The sequence below is a fragment of the Meles meles genome, chromosome 5 (assembly GCF_922984935.1).
Source record: "Meles meles chromosome 5, mMelMel3.1 paternal haplotype, whole genome shotgun sequence".
Classification (NCBI taxonomy): Eukaryota; Metazoa; Chordata; class Mammalia; order Carnivora; family Mustelidae; genus Meles; species Meles meles.
Genome location: NC_060070.1, coordinates 106,283,033 through 106,289,032, shown reverse-complemented (window position 1 = coordinate 106,289,032; position 6,000 = coordinate 106,283,033). Strand labels below are relative to the sequence as shown.

Sequence of the window (6,000 nt, the reverse complement as noted above, 5' to 3'; positions counted from 1 at the left end):
CATATCAAGAGAGAAGGAAAAAATATGTACTAACTCTGACTGATCATGCCACAAAGCAAAGAATTTATACATCAATATTTTGAAGGTAAAGGTTTTCCTCTCCTTTTCTTTTTTTTTCTTTTAAAGATTTTATTTATTTATTTGACAGAGAGAGATCACAAGTAGGCAGAGAGGCAGGCAGAGAGAGAGGAGGAAGCAGGCTCCCTGCGGAGCAGAGAGCCCGATGCGGGACTCGATCCCAGGACCCTGAGATCATGACCTGAGCCGAAGGCAGAGGCTTTAACCCACTGAGCCACCCAGGTGCCCCAATATACATCAATATTTTGAAGGAGACAAAAATCTAATAGAAACTGAAGTGATGATTCTGATGCTCCAAAGAGAATAGAAATCCTATGTTTTAAGGAAAATAGATTATGAAAAGACATAGACACATACATAGACTTAACTTCAACTAACTGTGGAAAACTAACATTAAGGAAAAACTAAGAAATGAGGTGGATGAAATATCTTGGTTAATATTCTGAAACATAACACATTTTATGAGATTTGTATTTTTGTAGTAACCATTTACCAATATAAGGAGGCAAGCTGAGATCACTAGGGTTCAAATTACCTTAAAGCAGCCCTCAGAAACCTTATGTCCCTAAGAACCACCTGGGGATCTTGTTAAAATGCAGATTTGGATGAAGCTGGAGGATGGGGTAAATCTTGAGAGTCTGCATTTTTTAAAAGATTTAATTTATTTATTTGACCGAGAGAGAGCACAAGCAGGGCGAGCTGCAGAGAGAGAGAGAGGGAGAAGCACGCCCTGGCGGAGCAGAGAGCCCAATACAGGGCTGGATCCCAGGACCTGGGATCATGACCTGAGCCCCAGGCAGATGCTTAACAACTGAGCCACCCAAGCGCCCCACGTTCTCCATTTCCAATGAGCTCCCAAGGGATGTGGAAGTTGAAGTCCAAGAACTGCACTTTGAGTAGCAAGGCAGACTGTTCGTCCTTGAAGTTCTCCCGGATAAAGTTACTCACATAACAACCACGTTTAAAATGCAAAGTACATTGTGTGCGTTTGGCTCTTCAGAGCAGAGAACGTTTGCCACCTTTTGCAGCTTTGTGTAATGCCTGGTGTCTCCACACCACAACTGCGGACCTAAATGGCTGACTGCTCCACAGAAAGATGTTAAAAAAAAAACAAAAACAAAAACAAAAACAAAACAAAACAAAACAAACCAAAGACTATTTTTTGACAGAGATGTCAGAACAGATATGTTCTAAATGAAAATAGGAAGATGTGGAATTATCTCTTCTAAAAGACGAAAGATAGAAACACTTGCTACTAGTAATGCCGTGGGCGGAGGCTAGGCTGGAGCCAGTTCCTGCCACTCAGGAGAGCCGCTTGCTCTTCACATCTCTTCCCAGCTCCTGCTCCACGGGGAGTGATGTTCGCTTGCTGGCTTAAAGGCATCAGCAAGCGCTTCACATCAGGGCTTTTTTTTCCCTCTCAGGATGGGTTTACAAGCACACCATGGCATGTGGCTTCTGGCTCACCACACAATTCTGTAAGAAAAGAACTATAAACTTAATGTGAAACACAGGGAGAAATGCAAAGTCCTTGGGGATCATGATGATTTAAGAAGCACAGGGGGCTAAAGGAGTCAGTCTTCTTACCTGAATGGCGAAAATAAATAGTGGAGAACAAAAGAATGAAACCAAAGTTTGCGATGTCAGGAAGAACACAAAAGTGACAAATGGATTAAAGTCTAAAATGTATTAAATAATGGTATAAAGTTAAACCATGTGTTTTTTTTTTTAAAGATTTTATTTATTTATTTGACAGAGAGAGATCACAACTAGGCAGAGAGGCAGGCAGAGAGAGAGAGGAGGAAGCAGGCTCCCCGCGGAGCAGAGAGCCCGATGCGGGGCTCGATCCCAGGACCTGAGATCATGACTTGAGCCGAAGGCAGCGGCTTAATCCACTGAGCCACCCAGGTGCCCCTAAACCATGTGTTTTAATGGTTTCTTTGTAACAGTAGTTCACAAACATTTGGTCTTGGAACCCCTTGATAGTCTTATAAATTAATGTGATTACATCAACTGATTTATACTATATTTGAAATTAGTGGGGCTACCTGGGTGGCTCAGTCCATTAAGTGCCTGCCTTCGGCTGAGGTCATGATCCCAGGGTCCTAGGACCAAGTCCCCACATGGGCTTCCTGTTCAGTGGGGAGCCTGCTTCTGTCTTCCCCTTACTCCCCCCCTGCTGTGCTCTATCACTCTCAAATAAATAAAGTCTTTTAAAAATAAATAAAATACAGATATTCATAACTTTTTATATATTAAGCTACTTACAAATAACAGTAATAAACCCATGACAGTTTCACATTAAAACATATTATTTATGGACAATTACAATGTTTTCCAAAACAAATATAATAAGAAGAGTTTTATTATTTTTATAAATTTAATGACTACCTTAATAGAGACAGCTGGATCCTCCTATTTGTTTCTGCATTCATTATATTGCTATATATTGTTTTGGTTGAGCTATATGAGAGAAGTCTGGCCGTACACTGATGAGTGGTTGGACGAAAGAGAAGTATTTTAGTAACCTTTTTATATAGTAACCTCTTTGACCCTTCATCAAAACAGGACAAGTGATAACCTCAGACCAGCTTGGCAACTAACTTTTAAGAAACCATGTTTCTCACAATGATCTTTTTGTACTGTTACATTAAAAATCCACCAGTCTATCTTATAGGTTAAATGGACCTTTTACCAATTACTTTGGTCAATTGGAAAATATTGTTTCACTGAGTTACGCAGAGTTTCCAAATACTGCCTTTTCATTATGCAATATCAAAAAAAAAATCACATGCATTAATATCACTCCTTATCTCATCAGAAAAGTCAGTAAAAACTGGAAAGTAGTCAAATTAATGGTGGCAAATGCAAGTTTTAAAAAATTCTAATTTTCATTTTAAAGTTCAAATACATTCATTAACAAACTTACTTATTTTCCTGAAGTGATAGACTCACTTTATTTTTGAGAAAATGTCTGCTCCACTTCTCAATACCATAGTTTGTCATTTTTTCTTTTGGGAAAGGAAGGAGTTCAGTTAAAAATGAAGCTAGTTCAGCTCACAGCACAGTGTGCTTTTCTCAAGACAGACCAGGAACCTGGGTGTGCAAAGAAAGTGCTATCAGACCCCCCCCCTGCAGTTTTATCATACAGAGTACTGAAAAGACATGGAACTCAAGTGTCAGTATTTAATAAAGTTAACAATAACCACTGCTTTTTCAAGGGTCAGTATTTAATAAAGTTAATAATATCCACTGCTTTACTTAGGGATATCCCTAAGTAAAACAGGTGTGTGTGTGTGTGTGTGTGTGTGTGTGCGTGCACATGTGCATCCTTTAACTGCAAGTGCATGGTGATGGAAAATACAACTACTGGTACAGTTTGGTGCCAGTGCCTTGATTCATGCTCAAGTGCCAGCAGTTTTCTCCACTATTGGTTTGCACCATCATTACAAACGTCAACATAGTAAAAAATTGCAAATTCATCTTCAATTAGCAATAATAGCGTCCTGGATAAACCTCATTGACTATGATACTGCCACTGCACAAAGCTTCATATTATTGTGAAAACCTTTTAACCAGCCACTGAAACAGTCTGGGGACCACCAGGAATCCACAGTTATGCTTAGAAAATGACTACTTTACAGCACTACCTCAGCCCAGGATTTTGTGTTACAGTACGATCATAATAATATTACACTGTATTTGTTTATACTTTTGTATCAGTATCTGGTAGTTTTATGAAGGGTCTTCACATATACTATCTTGCTATAATTATAGTGTAATAATATAAAGTTTTCAGCCAATGAATCTAGTAAACAATAACAATAATGAAGAAACTGAAATCAAATGTCCAGAAGTACAAATGGGATATAAATATACTAGCCCTTCTGCTATGTCAGAAAGACTCCAAAATATCAATAAAGTTGTTCCTTAAATATCTTCAGTGAGTGTAATAAGATACCTTTCTGGAAGCTTCCATTGCCTTTTCCCCTATTATTCAAAGAACACTCCTTGCTACAGCTTCAACCCATTATACCATGTTCTGTCCTTATCAACTAATAGAATAATTGCTATTTAACTGTATAACACACCTTTATATACCTGAGAGCTATCATACCTTCCTTCAGTGTTGTTTTCCTGTCCAAGAGAGCCAATGCTCAAATTTTCAGAACTCTCTGAGTTTTACAAATTGCCTATGAATTTTGTGGTGAATGGGTATGTATCTGTCCCCACTTGTTAATCTGTATATTCCAAGTTTTCAGTTAGAAATTCTCCTTGAAAGGGGCACCTGGGTGGCTCAGTGGGTTAAAGTTTCTGCCTTCCACTCTGGTCATGATCCCAGGGTCCTAGGATCAAGCCCCACATTAGGCTCTCTGCTCAGCAGGGAGCCTTCTTCCCCCTCCCCTCTCTACCTGCCTCTTTGCCTACTTGTAATCGCCTGTCAAATAAATAAATAAAATCTTAAAAAAAAAAAAAGAAATTCTCCTTGAAAAAGACAAAATTGCCACATAAACAATAAGCACTTTAGTGAGAGGTTCTGAAATAAATTCACAGTATCACATTGTGTAAGATTTTGAATCCTCGGTACATAAAATTAAAAGGAAAAATAGAATCTTTGATTTTTCAGTTGTTTTATTATGTATATATTATTATTTATAGGTGCATTTACATACGTGTGAAACTTCATAAGAAACTAGTATAAATGATCTATAAATAATATATGTAGGCATATACACACAGATGATTAAACATTTATATATACATTGATGCAGCAGCATGTATGTGTATGAATGGCTGTGTGTGTGTGTGTGTGTGTGTGTTGCCTGATGGAATTTCTTTTTTTTTAATTTTATATTTTTATGTATTTTTTCAGTGTTCCAAGATTCATTGTTTATGCACCATACCCAGTGCTCCATGCAATACATACCCTCCTTAATACCCACCACCAAGCTCACCCAACACCCCACCCTCTCCCTTCCAAAACCCTCAGTTTGTTTCTCACAGTACACAGTCTCTCATGGTTCATCTCCGCCCCCCGCCCCCCGATTTCCCCCAACACCCTTTTCCTCTCCTTCTCTCAGTGTCCTCCGTGTTATTCCTTATGCTCCACAAGTAAGTGAAACCATATGATAACTGACTTTCTGCTTGACTTATTTCACCCAGCATATCTCCTCTAGCCTGATGGGATTTCTAAGAATTTTTAAGTCAGGAACAACTAGTTAGCTAAGTTTAATTTTGTATGTTTCTTACTTTTTTCTAAATTCTGTTTTACTTGCTCATGATTATTTGATAGTTCTTAAGTCCTTACACATCTATATCCTCATTTGATTTCCTCAACAACCCTGAGATGTAAGAGGATGTGGCTGGCAACTATTCTCCCCTTCTTCATTATCTGAAACTCTAATTTTCTTCAAGGTAGCAATAGCACAGTTTATTTCCCAGTCTCCTTTGCAGCTAGAACTGGCCACATGATATGAATATGATCTATGGCCGGTGAAATGTGATTCAAACTCTGCTGGGGAATCTCTGGAAAAGTGTGGGCTACTACTGATGTAGGCTTATCTCTTTTTCATTGTCTCTCATTCCTCCTGCCTGATGTTATGAATGGTTTAACTAAAGTCTACCAATTATCTTGCAAGCATGAGGAAATACCACAGAGACACAGGGATCTTGGCCTCAGTATTCTTGGGCCACTCTATCTACTCTGGCTTATCCTATTAGTTCTTATGTGATGAAAACATTATACCCTTTTTTGGTTACCTGCTGCAAAATATATTTCCTAATGGACACAGAGGGTGAGTATTATGAATTTATTTATATAGATAAGGAAATTGAGGCCAGTTTGTTTTACAGCTATAGGATTGGTACCTGGCAAATCACAAATGGGAAAAATTTGAAAAAGAGAAAAAATCAGTCTAGTGT

The 6,000-nt window shown here is 38.4% G+C and overlaps 1 pseudogene; it reads right to left on the bottom strand.

Annotated features, from left to right (window-relative positions):
- Positions 1-3,471: 3,471 nt before the first annotated feature.
- LOC123942836 lies at positions 3,472-3,628 on the bottom strand (annotated as a pseudogene).
- Between the last annotated feature and the right edge of the window lie 2,372 nt (positions 3,629-6,000).